This window comes from Aedes aegypti, chromosome 2, assembly GCF_002204515.2.
Source record: "Aedes aegypti strain LVP_AGWG chromosome 2, AaegL5.0 Primary Assembly, whole genome shotgun sequence".
Lineage (NCBI taxonomy): Eukaryota > Metazoa > Arthropoda > Insecta > Diptera > Culicidae > Aedes > Aedes aegypti.
This window is the reverse complement of record NC_035108.1, coordinates 118,768,823-118,786,294: the sequence shown is the minus strand read 5'-3', so window position 1 is coordinate 118,786,294 and position 17,472 is coordinate 118,768,823. Positions and strand designations below refer to the sequence as shown.

The 17,472-nt window shown below is 38.8% G+C and overlaps 1 protein-coding gene across 1 annotated transcript in view; it reads left to right on the top strand.

The window, feature by feature from the left end:
* Window positions 1-11,876: 11,876 nt before the first annotated feature.
* LOC5564472 overlaps window positions 11,877-17,472 on the top strand; it is a 47,920-nt gene continuing 42,324 nt past the window's right edge. Inside the window, exon 1 of the mRNA XM_021842115.1 lies at window positions 11,877-12,101. The gene's annotated coding sequence lies outside the window, so the exon portion shown is untranslated. The remainder of the gene's footprint in view (window positions 12,102-17,472) is intronic.

Genomic DNA, 17,472 nt, shown 5'->3' with positions numbered 1-17,472 from the left:
TTAGAAATCAGTACTGAAAAAAACGACCTTGTACTGTTTTGAAAAAATGTTCAGGACCCCCCGATAGAACATTTCCAAACAGGTCTCAAATGAAAGGGAAAAGCCTAAGCTTTCATTTGGTGAATGTTTTAGCGATACTGATTTTTTTATATTAATTTTGTTCTACCAGAGACACCGTGATTACAGAGAAAAATGTTTGCGTAGAATAACACATCCCTGAAATATGCATAGCTTTTTAAAAAAGTATGGATGATTGAAAATCGGTAAAAAAATTGATGTTAGCCTAACTAGTAATTATTTCAAATATGGCAAAATAGATTGGACCACGCAAGCATGGTCGAATGTAATTATAATTCGGAAGTATGAATGTATGTTGTAACATGTTTAAACTAAATGTAGACAACCTACAATTTTGGTCAAGCGCCTCTTGGCCCCAGTTTCGTACAGCTCGATTTGTTATATGATATCTATGTAATTTTTGCAGCAGTGTCTCAAAATACATAAATTGTTCATGGATTCCGTCGATCATGGTATCAAACATGCAATAAAACTAAGAAGAATGAACATTAAGAAGAGCATCGTGAAATGATGTGTTATTATGTGTTATGAGGTTTTTGATGGACATCTTGCAAACTAAGTAAAATTCAAATTGTTCTTGTAAATTTTGTAAATGCATCAAATTGGCTATGAAATAATATTCCTGGAGTAAAAACATTCAGTAATGAACAAATTTACAGAAATCGAGCCATTTCCAGATTGCTTTCGATAGTAGGAGCCTTCTTTTATAATTGACCAATTTGATACCAGAATACAGTGGGTAACAGGATACCGTCAACGAATATTTTTTAATTATAAACTTTTTGGCTTAAATATCCGGTATTTGAAGATATTCCCCGGTAAACATAATGAAATTTACCTTCTTATATGATCTCCGGTTTGCTCAGAAGATAGTCAAGTTCGCCAACCAACCGATTCAACATGGAATTCGTCAGTGGTTCATGTTTTACGACCAATCTGGCAAAAAATAAACTTCTCGACCCTGGCTGAGTGCTCTAACACTCCCCCGCCTATGCTTTGAGGAGCACGAGATTATTTGTCTCCTGGTGCAAAGTTTCGTCCGCCCATTCGGATTAGTATCCATCACCGAGATAAGTCGGTGCACGCGACCTTGAAACCAATTCTTCCACTCATTACGGCGAATGGCTGTTCTTTTGGATATAGACGACCGACATTGACACGAGCTCAACGACGACGACGACGACAACAGAGTTCGAGAAAACAGATAATGCTCCGCGCAAAAGTTTAAAATTTCTAACAATTCACATATTTCGAACAAACGTTGTTGTTCGAGTCGTATCGACGGTAGACAACGACGGTGTGGGTCGACTTTAACGCACCCTGAAAATAAATATTCTGCCATATTTTGGGATTTGCGGCACAGATACGACTTGGCAAGATGCAGAGCATTCCTAGCGATTGTGACATCATCGTACAATGCGAATGCAGTTTAAATCGAATGTTACTTCGGTACTGCATTACACATTTTGACTATCTGTCGATTCTAAATAAAAGCTTATTAATCCGAACCAGTAGCTTAGCTTTTTTGAGTTTATTTGCGGGATACTATGTACCTGCCACACGATATACGAAGGCGAAAATGGCAACTTTGGCAAAGAAAGCTCTCAGTTAATAACTGTGGAAGCTGAGACGCAGGCTCAGTCCCAGTGGAGACGTAAAGCCATAAAAGAAGAAGAAGACGATCTTAAAATTTAAGGGTTTCAAATTGTGCAGCACGGCCATATATTGCAATAGGTTTCAAAATCATGAAGTTTGATGGGTCACATTACAGTATTCTTTCACTTTCAAAAATTAAACACGATACCTGTTCTCAAAACATTCGGAAAAATATATGCAGAGCTTGTAGTAATCAAGAAAGTTCATCTTATCTATAAAGTTAGATCTAGATCTAGATCTGGTTTTTGAATGTAAAAATTCAGTTAGTTTGACTATATTGACTATATTGACTCGAAGCATTTCATTGGCTTTGAGTCAAGTATTATCTTACCAAATTAATTGATAAGTGAAGAGTGACTCATTTGACTGCAAATATGATTTCTTTTGTACCCCGAACTTTGCCATTGATAAAGTACTGACGGTGATATCACTATCCACAATATTTTCCCATCCCATCTTGACCGTCTCGTAAATACAATGCATCGTAACAGCCACAAATGGAAAATGTTTCAAGAACACCACCAAAGCCACTGAAAAATCCCTGTGCCATACTCATACAACTCCACCTGTTCGGCACCTTTCGCTCCGTCACAGATCGAGGAAAATCGACCAATACGAAAATCGCATGAACAACACATCCCAACTCAAAACGGCGCACGAAGTTGTGGAATGCGTTGCGCAAATCCCTCGGGCGCACCTTATACACGGTGTGCCTAGAAACGTTATAAACGAAGAAATGAAAATATATAAAACTCAAAATTATACGCCTGTATATCAAAAGTATATCAACATATATTGCTGTTTGCATTTGAGGTGCAAATCTTGACTAAATGTCCTCCAAATGCGTTAACACAAACCAATCAAAGGACTCCTAGCAACGATTATCTAAATCACCGCTGACCTAGATAGAAAAGCCTATCTTTGACATCGCATTTCTTGTGGAAAATCTTACCGCGTTTGGTGTTCCCGCATTTGATATTTGTGTTTCAAACGCACACAGCAATACTGAAAAGATTTTAAATAACTATTGTAGTTAATTTTATATGAGCATTTGAAATTTCGCTTCCTATACCTTGCCGGGTAAAATTTTCGACGCTTAACGCATCGAGCAAACTTTTCCCAGATGGCAGCACCGTACCTTCGTACACTCGAAATCCGATAACAGCTAGAACATAAAATTGACTCTGTAGAATTGAGAAACTGCAATGGAGGAAAACTGTAGAGCAGACCTTAAATTGTTCAACATAAAGCTAACAAGAACAGCTCGATTATTAAAAGAAATGAGATGTTTATATCAAAATTATAGCATTTTAAGCATCACAGGAGGAAAAAAATCAGCTTATATCTTCAATCCAAATCCCTTATAATAGCATAACTTATTTAAAATGTTCTGTTTTCATGAGAATCATACTGCCCATGAAAGCATAACTGTCCCATTTAGATTTTCGCACCAACCCCTTATTTTATTGTTTCATAATTTTTTAATTGGTGACACTTTACACCTCAAGGGTTCACTTGTGTCAAAATAAGGGAAACCTAATTAAATTATTTACAAATTCACATATTATATTCACATAGAACATTTCACATATTACATTTCACATCTTACTGTGCAATCCTGTATCATATAAATACTTTAAAAAAAGGTCATTTCTTTCCTTGGTTTTGTTCAAAACTTCATTCAAGCTTTGTGAATCTATGGCGTATTTTCGTCTTTCTTGCTTATGTTTTCGGCAGTGCAGAATAACATGCCGCACATCAAATGACGTTCTGCAACGGACCGATGCACGAATTCACTAATCTGACCTTTGAGCGGTGCCAAATTCACTAGTTGTCATGGTCACGTAAATAACACGATACCGCTAAAACGTCAACGGGTGAACTCGTGCACTGGTCCACAGTCGCAGGATTTTTTTAAGTGAAAAGTTTGTGTGAGCCGGGTGTGTCCGATACTCAGCCTTGTTAGGACGCGTTGGTTGGCCGAATTGCCACTGTCTAAGCATCCTCCCCGGTATGTTTTGGACATAAAACGGAAATGTCCCCAAAGGTGCCCTTGTGGAACATGGCCACATGTGTTTGTATCGAGTTTTTTCATCTCTTACTGACATGTTCTACTGAATGAAGATTAAGACGTCGCACGGCATGTTTTGGATATGAAACTGAAATGTCCTTAAAGGGGCCCTGGCGGAACTGACTACGGTATTCCGGAACGGTCCACTAATTAAAAGTAAGGTGAAAAGGTGTAATATGCCCCCCCTTAAGGAAAAACTGCTCTATCGCAGTAGCAAATGCATCACTTTTAATTATTTTTTTTGTCAAGGTGTTCCTTATATAGTTGGTCATGCTCTGCACGCAACTTTCTCTTTCCAGGTTGCTTCAAAAAAGCGTATAAGATGTTTTTTTGTAAACGGACCCAATGTTTACGTTTCAAAACAACCAGGACAATATGCCCTCCCATAGAAAAAAGGTCCACAGCGTTGTAGAAATGTTTCCAAAGAGAATTCCACCACTTGCTATGCTTAAAGGGGTCCTTTAGCAGTTGTCTTCCGGTAAAAGTTTTTGTAATAAGCATAATAGTAAAGAATGGGCTTCATTTACGGCTAGCCTTGCTTATCGGATGCATAAATTTAGGCCAAAAACCTGATTTTCGATATTTTTAAAATTTCTATTGATTGTTTATACTTCTCGAAGAACATATATGCGCAACATCATTTTTTCACGAATATTTAAGATATGTGATCATATTTACGTGTAAAATAAGCCTCAATCCCGTGAAATTGAAGAGGGGCGTATTGCCCCGTTGGGGCGTATTACACCGAGTTACCCTATGTTCAAATGATAACAATCGATCATTATCTTACGTTTTACATAAAAACTTTGATGTTGTAACTGCAATAAATTAAAAAATGATCACATTTCCAAAATTTGGCACCCTCGTAATCCCTGTACAACCTGGAATATCTCCGGTATGGTTCCGGTTTCAGTATTGTCCTTTTATGAAAAATAACTAGTATAGCTGTTTGCATTTGAGATGCAAATGTTGAGTAAACGTCCTTCAAATGCGGTATCACAAAATAATCAAAGGACACTTAGCAACGATTACATAAATCACCGCCGCCCTAGTAAGAAAAATCTATCTTTGACATCGCATTTCTTGTAAAAAATCTTACCGCATTTGGTGTTCCCGCATTTGATATTTGCATTTCAAATGCACACAGCAATACCATTTTAAAGTAAACTGAAGACGGTTTCAAAAAAATCGAATGGAAATTGACGAAATGGCAGCTATACCGTTTTGATTCATATTGCGGACACTTAAGGCCTCAGTGAAGTAAACCGATTGTAAAGCATATACAGTCGACTCTCCATAACTCGATATTCAAGGGACCATCGACTTATAGAATTATCGAGTTATAGAGCATACCGATAACAAAAATTTTAAATTCAAAGGCTCAATTTTCTATATTTCCTATACTTTTATGATCACTTCTGCTAGCAGACAATATCATTTTGTTGATAGCATTTTGAAAAATTATCTCTGGACACTTTTTTCAAAATATTCGAAACTCCCTCATTCTTACTAAATTTTTTTTTTAGTTTTATGTTTTTAAACTTTTATTACAACTTGCAAGTCTTTTATTCACTGCTAAACCAGAAATGGTCCATGTCTCCCTGTATAAAAATGGGTTTTTAGATGGATATCGAGTTATGGAGGGAATTTTCGTCCCACGTGGCATCGACTAGTGGAGACATCGAGTTATAGAAACATCGACTTATGGAGCGCGTGATGTATGGGAATTTGAAGGGACCGAAAAATCCATCGAGTTATAGAATACATCGAGTTATAGAACATCGAGTTGTGGGGAGTCGACTGTAGATTTAAGCCCTGTCGATTGCAGTTTTGAGGTTCACAAGAAAACACAAATATCAGATTAATGTTATTGGGATTACAACAAAAATGTTTCTACCGTGCATTCTTTCAACATTCAACGAATGCAGCCTGAACATAACTCATTGTCAAAAGGCTAAATTTCTAAACAAAATTTCAATAAATCAATTTTTTTCAGAAGATTGGAAGTAAATTTTACCAACACTTGGGCGTGATTCAAAACGCAGTCTTCTAATCCTGGGAAAGGTTACGCACTTTGGTGACCATAGGTCTAGTAAGATGTTTCATCTGTTTTTCGATTTCTCTGAGCGCTTCAAATGCAAACGGCTTCATTCCCTGATTTTGTCATATTTCATGAACTTCGTTAACTAGTTTTTTGTCACAATTTTTTGATTTATTTTCGGGATGCTCACCATAGACTTTATTCTGAAACTGCGTTTATTATATGGGAACATGACGAGTGAAGCCAAACCTCGAAATCACAACAGCACAAATATAGAGAACTAAGCAACCATTCGAGCCGAAAATTTGGTGACAAGTCAATGAAATTTTCAGCGCGAACGATTGTCTAGTTCTCTAGATTTGTGCTTTTGATAATTAGAGGTGTGGTTTCGTCAGACTTCATGCATATATTTAAGCATCCAAAAATGTGGCCCGCCACACAAAATTTTCTTTGCGATTTGGCCCGGGGCTTAAAAAGTTTGGGCAGACCTGCTCTAGACGATCCGAAGAGCGTCGATTCGATTTGCAGCAGACTTGTCCGATTGCCTCGCAGCAGTTTGGCTCCGATCATCTTCAGTGTTCTTAGACACGACTCGCATGCTGTTTTCACCACCTTACAATGAAGCTTAAACGTCAAGGTGCGATTTAGGGTGATTCCTAGAACCCTCAACCGGTTGGTTTTCGGAATGAAGACTTGATCAACGTCTACACTGGTTCCCGACACGCATTCGGGCTGCAATAGAAAATATGCGATTTTGCCACAGACATTGAGAAGCCGACGATTTTCGCTCATTTGCAAACAGCCTTCACGGTGGTCTGCAATTTCTGATGCACTCCTTTGCTTTTAGCCCTTTTCAGTGAAAAGTTTTCACGACAAGCAGGATATCAGTAGTTTGTCCAGTCGATCCGGCAATGACAACACTGATCCAGCTTTGGATGCGTAACCATCCAACGACACCTGAAACGTTCGCTCCGAGAAGAACACGCTCAAAAAAGCGTTCTGGAAAACGTAAACTGTCAAAAATACACCATGAACTACCATAATTGGTCACAGATACATGATCTAGTTCACGGTGTATTTTTGCTTGTTGACGAGTTCACGTCTGCTGTTCACGGATACGAGAACGGATTCTTTTCTGTGAAGCTTTGCAGAAGATTCATCATCCAACCACGTACCCGCCATGATTTCAGGGTGCGAAGTATACCGTGTCATCAGGTGGTGTCGTATGCCTTTGACAGAACCAGAGACGCTATCAACCCGAGCAAAGGCGGATAACTGGATGATATCAAAATGATAACAACTTTCATTATCACTGTTATCAATTTGATATTCCGTTATCAATGATAATTAAACGATAACAGAATTGGTTATCATTGTATCCGTGACAGACATTATTGATAACAGGTTGATAACAAAATATGTTATCACACATCTTTCCCATAACATTTTTACAAAGTTTGTGTTGATAAACAAAGTTGACTTTTCGTCACACAAAATTTCGTAATATTATTTGAAGCGTAAGTTTAATCCAAAGCACCAATTTCTCCAAAAAATTCCGTGATTTATAACCATAAAATTAAAAAAAAAATGATGTTGTAAATTTAGTTATCAATTTGAACTCAGTGAAAACATAAGTTGTTATTACTTTGTTATTCGACAAACAAATTTGAGCTCTCATTTTTGTTATGTTGGCTGTTAATTCAGCCAAGATAATAACAAAATCAGTTATCAAATGATGATAATCAGGTGACAAGATTTGTTGTCATTTTTCTATTCAACTTTGCTCGGGAACAGTGCTCGTCGGCGTTCGGTATCGACCTCTCCAGCACGGCGAAGTACCTGCCGGCAGCGCGTCCCACACGAAAAGCGTGCTGACGCTTGTCAAGTCGTCCGTTCGACTCCAGCTCCGTGATTAAACGATCGTTGACAATTCGCTCGAGTGTCTTCGCCATTTAGCTGGTTATCGAAACAGGTCGGAAGGCAGCAGGGCCAGAGTCTTGACAGTTCGGCTTCGAAATGGGAACAACGAGCGCATTCCGCCAGCTGCCGGGAAACTCACCGTTACGCCAGATTTTGTTCAGCAGCTCTAGTAGAGCAAACTTTACGGACACGGGAAGACGTTGATATAGCGGGTACCCTATCCAATCGACCCACAGAATTTCGGCTAGGGTGATGTCAAAGTTGTACGCGTCGCTGATATTAGACGAAACATCTATGGGCTCAAAAGTTCGGATAAAAGGGGATGTTTTGGCTTAATCAGCTTTTAAGTTATTAATCGAACGTTACAGTTTACATTAAGTTAGTTGAAGTTGTTTATTTACCTTCAAGAGAGAAAGAACATTAATTCGAACTTGTTCTGAACTTTCTAGTTTATGATGGGGTTCATTAGTTACTCATCTGACTATCAAGTTCTGTTAATATCCGTGCTATACTCTTATTCAGCGAAAAAGTTTCACTGAAACTAGATATACACCAAAAGTGAACTATGGAGTTCACTGCTTAAGTTTAATCCGAACTATTGGTTACTTGAGTTGGAGGGTAGCTAGACGTCGCCGACTTTCGCCGTAGTGCGTCGCTAGTGCTTCCACTACTTCTTCGGAGTTGTCCGTAAAGCCGTTAGGCCGTTTGAGAACAACTGAGCGTTTCGTCCTATTTCCACGAAGTTTGTTAACCGTGTGCCACAATTCTGTTGTCGTGCTGTGCGGGAAGATCTTCCCTACGAAGCTTTCCCACGATTGCTCCTTTGCTTCTTCAATCACTTTTTGTGGCTCCGCTTTTGATGCTTGAAACTCCGTCAACGCTTCGGATTGATTAGGGTTGACATGCTATAGACGTAGGAGCGATCGAAGACACTTCCGTCGCCGACGGATTGTCGCCTTTGCCTCGGGGAACCACCATGGTAACACTTTCGGTCCGATTTGGCCACTAGTCCGCGGGATGAATTTATACGCTGTTGCAATTAGTTTTTAGCGTGTCTGATATGGTTCGCCAGGTGAACTTCCGAGTCAGACTCTCCTACCAGATGGTCCCATCGATCGCCGAAGTTTTACCCGAGACCGTGTCGATGCGAGTCGCTGAACCGTCATTCAAGATCACCAGTTGCTTCGACAGGGTTGTTTCGGCTATGAATCGCCCAAGCGCGCTTGATTGGTGCGATCCCCATGCGATGTGGTGAGCGTTCAAATCTCCAATGAGCAGAATCGGGCCTTCTAGTTGTTCGAGTAGTTCACCCAATGCGGTCTGATACTGAGATTAGCTCGGCGAAATATATACAGTTGCCTAGGCCCTGGATCGGTGCGTCAAGGCAAGCAGCAACGAGATGCAGAGAGGTATCGACTTGGATGCGTTTGAACGGTATGCCTTCCCCGATGTCAAGATCGTGTTGCCATTAGTTGGCGTTCCTCGACTGTAGCAGCAACGTGTAGTTTCTGCCAACGAAGTCTGATGGAACAACAACCTGGTTCACCTTGATCTTCTTCAAAGCTACAAAGCACGGTTCGAAGTCAGAGATGATCAGTTTTAGTTCGCTGTTGTTGGCCCGTAGATCACGGATATTCCACTGAAGGGCGAAGCAGCCGCCGGAGCGACTTAGTTGATAGTGTGGTGAATGACAAGGTTGATGTTCTTCAGATCGGTGTGTCTGTTGCGAGAGAAAGAGGGAGTGCCTCTAACGACGAAAATTGCAAACGAATGTCATATTATTGGTGTGATGCCTCCATGATTGTCTTATAAGAAAAAAAAATATTTTTTTTGCAATTTGTGTATGTTTTTGTGGCGCATTTGGATGAAAATGGATGAGAATCAAGGTAGAAAAAGTTATTAAAAAACTGAGTATACGTACTATCAGTTTCGTGCATGTATTGTCAAAGCAACATTCACGCAAAGAAGAAATCCATGATGACGGATCCTATTGAGGTTTGGCGTTACTGGCTGTATATTTAACTATGCAGGCATGTATTAGCATCACTGCCCACAATCAGTGAAGGCCTTACGTATTTACTGGAGCACATACATCTCTGTTAGTTTGCTAGAAATAAGTGTAGCAACAATTGCACTATAACAAGCACGCATGTACAAGACATAGCACGCGAGTTTGCCTTTTCATGTTTACTGAAAGTAGCAAAAACTGGTTACCAAGACATAAGTTCCTCTTAAACAAACGCCATTTGAGCTCTAGCATTTTGCATGGGTCTGCAAAGATTGATCGTTGCTGTTCTTTTATGTTAAAAAATATCTGAGCTACCCTATTTAAAACCTTGTTTATGCAGCGGTTCAGCTGAATAAACTGTTATTCAGCTATCAATGTTGTTGGAAAGCAAGTCCGCTAAGACCATGCAGTTCCTAGCGAGGCGAGCCCGTCCACAACCGATTGTAAATCATTAATGGAAGACAATGCAGAAGTTGTTTGCATCAACTAGACAGCTACTTACTGATACCTAAATCAGCAGCGGCAACTGCCTTTATTCAAACCAGTTATATATTTACAATTCATATCCATACACAAACACACTTCTCTCAACGAATCTTCCACACTTTTACCTACGACGACGCTTCTCAACCGACGATTCTTCTACCTGAGATGCAACACTACATCTATTCCAACACTCCTCCTTAGGGTCGCAACTTCGACTTCCGATCGTCTCCTCCTGTATCGAAACTCCTCCTAATTCCGGACTTCTCCATCCGAGCTCCGTCTGATTTTAAGCCTGTCACATGAGTTTCTTTAACCCACCAGCTGTCATCCAGTGTCCTCTATCGCCTACGTTCCCGATACATCTCGTCATCCGTTGCGACCAATCCATCCTTCCTGAGGATCCCGTGCTGCGCCACGCGACTTGTGCGGCCAATCCTCCTCCAGACCTACACATGCAGTAAGAACACGTTCCTGGGCTCATATTGGTACTACGTCAGCACCTTTCTTTTATTCCATGTCTGGGAATACTATTTACAATCTATTTTGGTTACATCTACAATTCTTACCTATGTCATCTCCACTGCACGATGTGTGTGATGTGCTCTTCAGCACTCCTTCTTATCAGCCACCTTCGGAGTAGGCTAAGTCCACCGCCGGGGACTAGTTGAGTAGATCGCGTTGTTGCACCGGCAAATGATCGTCGGGGTGCCTGTGAACCGGAAGCTTCCCACCACCGGAATCGCAAGACCGACATCGGCATCTGCCCGGATAGCATCGGTTCGGGAGATCTTCCGACGCCGGGGAAATCTTCGTTGGAGTAGGATAGATTCACCACCAGGGACTACTCTGAGTAGTACGTAGCGTATCACTGGCTTGAGTCGTCGGAGCGCCAGAGAACCGGAAGTCATCCTCTAACCGAAATTACTGGACCGACCTCGACATCCAACTGGTCAACCAGGAGAGCTCGAACAGCAGCAGCGGAGAACGAGTCGACGTAGATCAATGAAGTGCACATGAGCGACCAAAAGAACAGGGCTCTGACGCGAGGCCAGCCCAAGGGAAGTATGCGTCGTCGCACAGAGAGCTGTCCAAAGCCCCGGCGAGATCTTCAACCGCCAATTGGGCAAAACGAGTAGTCGCAGAGACACCGTAGAAATGTCGTAGTGAGCAGCATTTTTGACGACATTAAGCTTTTTTTAGGAAGATTTTCCTAGCGAGGCTAGCAATACAGAAGTTGTGAGGTGGACTTTTACCACCGGAACAGGCAGTCCGTAGTATTCCATAGCCAATTGAAACAATCGCTAACGACACTATGCGGCTATCTAGAGGATCGAGAAAAGGAAGTTAACATTGATGGTTAACTCCTGACGTGACCAAGCAACCTACACAACCAAACCAATTGATTTTTCAAACGAAGATAATCTATGCTCATGATTTAATCAATGAAAATAACGGTTTCAAACACACCGTGTACCTACTCTGCAAAGTGCGAATGTGGGAAAACGCGCATCTCGCCAAACTCGGGAAAGTCACCCGTTTGCTATTGGTATTGGTTCGAGACCGGGCGCCGAAAAACAGCCAGCGGTGGGAAAACCACTTGATTCATAAAATCGTCTCGGCAGCGAATTTTCACAGTCAGTAGTGCTCGAAACACTCGGTTGATCGTTTGGGACAGAGAAAACTCGATCCACAGGTGGCAAAAGGAAGAGAAGCAGTTCAAGTATAGTGCAGAGTCAGAACCAAAGCCAGAGTCTGTTGAACTTTTGCCATTTTGCCGCGCGCAGTTTTTCCGCTGAGGATCGATAGTTTTCCCCCGCTCGCAGGGTTCGTGTTTAAACTAGGTAGGTGTTGAAGACGGCTGAATTTATTGGTGATTAGTGTTTGGAGGGGGAGTTGATTGATTTGGTTTTCGGGTGGGATGACTTCGCACGTGCTGAAAACTACCATGCGTCTCCATCTGAGGAAACAATATGAACTGTTATGATGATTGTCGGCGGTGAAATGAAATATGCCTCAAGTGTGTGTATTTGTGGACTCAAACGACCAATTAAATGGAAAAAGTCATAAATTTCCCTGATGATGCTCGAAGTGCACCCCTCGGTTACGCAATATTCCAGTGAAATGGATATAGTCAAATAGTAAATTGTTGAAACATTCCAAACGCCCATCCGTTTTCGGATGCTGCCGGGAGCGAACGATAATCCAGTAGAATACTCGATCGTCAGTAAATCCATCATCGGGTAGAAGTCCATCGTGATGCACAGTGTACTATTTTAGGAGAGAAAATGGACGCAATTTAGCCGCGATCGAACGCTTTAAGAAAAATACGCGTTTTTGTGCAAAAACTACGAGAACGTGCCCACCCTTTTTTAGTAAACAGCGGTAAGTGTTCCATTTTGACCAACTTTCCCTATTTCTGTGAAAAACTCATATATATTATATACTTTATCGTAAAAACAAAAAGGAAGACCATAAATAAATTGCTGGCTTTAATGAAAAACACAAAAAAAAAATCCTTTGGAAATTTCACAGGTTCTTAAAGAGCTCAAATAGTGTCTAATTTTGTACATTATCTCCTCAACATCATAAACACTTGAATGCAGCAGGCTCCGTCAGCAAAAAGTGTTTCTGTTTTCTTCTGGAATATGGAAAATTTCTGAAAATGCGTCCCAAAAAAAAAACTAGCCCTAGAAGTGTTTCATTTGGTTTACAATTCACTATGTATCATCAATAAACAAGTTTGTTACCGTGTTTATTCGAACTGCCCAGATGTTTCGAATCTTGGGCTCTGGCCTCAATTCATCCTAAAAAAAATCTTACAACTTTTGGTAATTGAAAATTTAGAAGAAGTCGTGATTATGGCTCCTTAGTAAAAAAAAACTTTTTGGAGAAAAATGTTCTATTCGGAAGCTGTAGTCGGTTGAGCTATAAGAAGACAATATATACACTAAAATATATTTTTTAATCGTCGTCATTTAAAATTAAGTTTGTCTTGAATTCCATACTTGATTCATCTTACAAATAGTGGCGATTTTACAGATAAGAATTGATTTTTTAACAACTCTTATACATTGAAGACTTATATAATTGAATGATTGATCATTCTGTGAAGTAGGTTGAATAGTTTTCATGAAAAATCACTGTGAAAAGACGAGTATTCAGAATACTAGTCATGATCAAAGTTTGATACGAAATGGTACACAAAAATAGATGTTTGATACAAAGTTTTATGATGGCGAAATTTTTAATAAAAAATCCTAGAGCAACTTTAAGTCGATTTTCATTTATTTTTGTGTTTTGTCAAAATCAATATGTTTGGATAATAAATATATGATCTTGAAATTTTTCTAGCCCATAAGGATCAACATGCTCACTTCTTTAGAAGTAGCCGTTTTCAAGATATTTCTAGTTTAATGCAAAAAATGTATTAATGAAACAATAAAATAGGTCATTTTCAATGGTTATTCACGATTTTTCTTCAAGAACAATAGGTTTTCGAGAATATAGGTAATATCTCTTCCTTCTGACTTGTTTTTCTTGATGTAGAATCACGAATAACTAATCGAAATGGGCTTTTTTATAATTTAGTTAGTAAATTTGTGCATTAAATTTCAAATAGCATGAAAATGGCTACTTCTAGAAAAGTTATCATGATAATGTTTAAGGTTATGAAAACTTTTAAAATTTCCATTGTATTTTCTAAAAGTAATTATTTTAACAAAAAAAATTGCAGATTGATCAATAGTTGTTCTTAGAATAAACTTTTTATTAGAAACTAGTGGTCCTGGCAAGCTTCATCTTGCCATCAAGTAGGCTGTTGAAAATCGCTATGGATCGTCCCATACAAAATTACAGTTCCGTTCACTCTCGTTATTTCGACTTTCCCGATGAATATCTTGAGATTTCTATACACACAAACACGTCGGAACCCTTGACGAACAAAACGGAGAAAGAATCATCCAAATCCGTTGTCCCGTTCGTAAGTCATTTCGTGACGTACAAACCTTCATCTATTTTTATTTATATAGATTTCTCAATCAAGAAAACTTGTCTCAAACACCAGTTTTTTAAGACTCTGTAGCAGTGTTATAAGCAATCACGATAGTCGACACGTTTTCACTGATATTCGACAGCACTTCCCTTAAACATACGAAACGCGAGCAATCAAACGAATGTCGAACAAAACAAATGTCAACTGAATGCCACTGGCCATGATAACTTCGCTAGGAAACATTACGGTTTTGTATGTTTCTGTTCTGCTGTCACAGTATGTGTGTCACATTCGACATAACAGGCAAGATCAAACTATTCATGTTGTTTATGATCCGATGTCTGAAATCTATGCAAAACTTATGATTTATGCAAATGTCATCGTGTCAGAAGACACTCAATTGACACTTTTTGGTTTTTATCGATGTTCATTCTAAAGCTCGTGCTGTGACTGTTGACCACGGCAACGAAACAAACGTTGTGCAAAATGTAGAATGCTCTGTAGTGAAAATAAAAAAAATAAAAATAATGTTCAAGTGTAATTTTAAATTTATTTGTTATATTTAAAGTTTTCGTGATAAAAAATAAAGTATTTAACGAGTGTTTTTTTTCCTGTAGCCCGATTGGTTCACATCAACTCGCCATTTCAACATTTTCTCAGAAATCCATAGTTTCGGAGCAAGAAGTTTTCAAATAAATTGAGTGCAAAATCTCACAGGCCATTCTCAAAAGTTGAGAATTGAATCAATATGATCGATTTATACCTGTTAGTTCAAATCGAAGATAATCGAGCACTATTTCTAAGTTCTTTGACTCATACTGGTTGGAATTCGTCATATGGCAAAAACGAAGAGATAGGATCGTCAAGCCGGTCCCCCTACACCTTTATCAAGTTCTTTCTGACAGTTTCTTCAGAAATTCTTCTGACTTTCTATAGCGATTTGTCAGTATTGACTTTAGAGATTCCCTTCAGCATTCTTCGAAGAATTTTATCAGAATTTTCTCCAGGGATTCATCCAAGAAATTCTCGAAGCATAGGTCCAGGAGTTTACCAGGGACTCTTCGAAAATTGATGCGAGAATATATTTTCAAGGAATTCTCTTGATCTAAGAATTCTTCTAGGCGTTTAATGGAGAATTTCACCAAGTAAAAAATATTCCGAGAGTCCCGGAATCTGTCTGGAGATTCCTCAACAAATAACTCCAGAAATTTTGTGAGTAGTACTATCAGCGAAATAACTACGAGCAGATAATTTTCCGAAAAGCAGCGAAAGTTTCACTAAAAAAATAATCAATAATCTTCTTTCGAATTACTTTTTTTCAATATCAATTTACAAAAAAATGGAATACCTTCAACAGTGATATTTCTAAGAAACACTTCAAGTATTCGTCTTGAATTTTTTCCTCGAATTCCTCCAAAGTTTTATCACATGACATTTTTCAGGAATCTCTTTCAAAAATGGAACAAGTGGCCCAACCATTTCCACCAGTAATTCTGCCAGATATTGGTACAGGTTTCTTTATGAATTATCTTGCACATATTTTTAAGAATAGCGCCGGTAATTTATTCTATTGCAAGAAACTTTTAAGAATTCAACTATTAGTTCTTGTATGAATTCCTAACATTGCATTTTTCTAATTGTTTTCTGTAGCAATTTCTCCGGAGATTCTATCAATAATTTTAATGCACTAGAGTTTCTCCAAGTTCAAAGGATTCTCCATTAAACGAGCATAGATCAAGCATTTCTCCAGGAATTGTTCAAAAGATGCTCCTGCAATTCTAGCGAGATTTTTCGTGAGATATGCTCTTAGGTGTCGTTCCAGGACTCCTTCAATCATACTTCCAAAAAATGATTCTCTTGTTATCATTTTAACTTCTGGAATCCTTCAAAACATTCGGAGATTCATCCAAGGAGTTTTTAGAGCGTTTCTTAACATTAATTTTCTTGAAAGTTTGCACGTTCTTCTTCTAGTGCACATTTGCAATTTTTTTTATGTTGTTTCATATAGTTATTTCTATTTCTGCAGTAAATACGCTACAAATTCTTGGAACGACGCGTGCTTCTGAGTTTCAAAAATATGGTCTTGAGTGAAGTCGTCATAACTTTGTTATTTTTTGTCTCTTCAAAATCAAATTCATAATAAATTTGTTAAACTTCAAATATGTCTTAAAATTTTTCAAAATTTTCCCTCGACCGTAGCTTTATGAATACTCAACCGATTTCAAATCTTTTAACATTACTTTGAAGCGGATTAAGTCTTTTAAACTTTTAAATTTTAATTAAAAAATGGGTTTGACTTAGTTATTCAACAAAACTACTCATGAACTACAAAACATGATTTTTTCAATGTTTAAAATCATTTTTTTTTTGTATTGTTTAAATAAATTGGCAGGACATTTAATTTATTCCTATTTAACTGAAGTTAATAAAGTATCTTTTTGTAAGTGCGAGTTCAATAGCGCATATATTTTTCAGCTTAGGTAGGGCGCAGAGCAACTTGGGCACTTCCATGATTCACTTTGGCATGGGATTTTTCACGGCCGATGTGTCTGAAACGTTGCAGTAAGAAGCACTTCAATACGACGCATATTTTCGCCATATATGAGCTTAGTAGCTATCGAAAACCTCTCTGCCGAAATGTATGCCGAAGGATTCTGGAATCTTTCCCTGCAGAGAATATGATCCGGCTAACTATTAACAATAAATTGGCAATATTTGTAAAAGTTTTTCCTTCAAAAATCGTGTTTTCAGATTCCAAACTAGTTTTATACAAAGTAAACAGTTTCCAAATAACAAAATGAGCTTCAAAATATGTCAAAAGATTGGGAATTGTTCGACTATTCATAAAGTTATGGTGAAACAAAGATTGTTAGATGATTTTTTAATAAAAAAAAAAGAAAAATCAAAAGAAAACTACTTTGATTCAAAAAAAGCTGGGTCTGTAGCCTTGAGGTTACGCTTTCGCTTCATAAGCGGAAGGTCATGGGTTCGATTCCCAACCCCTCCACAAAAAACCCGTCCAGCCACCAGAAGACACCCCACGGAGGAGTGCTTTGGGGAGCACATCCATCCTCCGTCAGTATCAGATGGTGACTGAGACAAACTGACCCTCTTCGCAGGCAGCTAGCCTCACTTACAGCATAGCTCTCCCCTACCTGCTCGGTGTGAGAGTAAAAGAGTAGGAGAGAGTGAAAGTAAGATGTAAATATAGATAAGTTGAA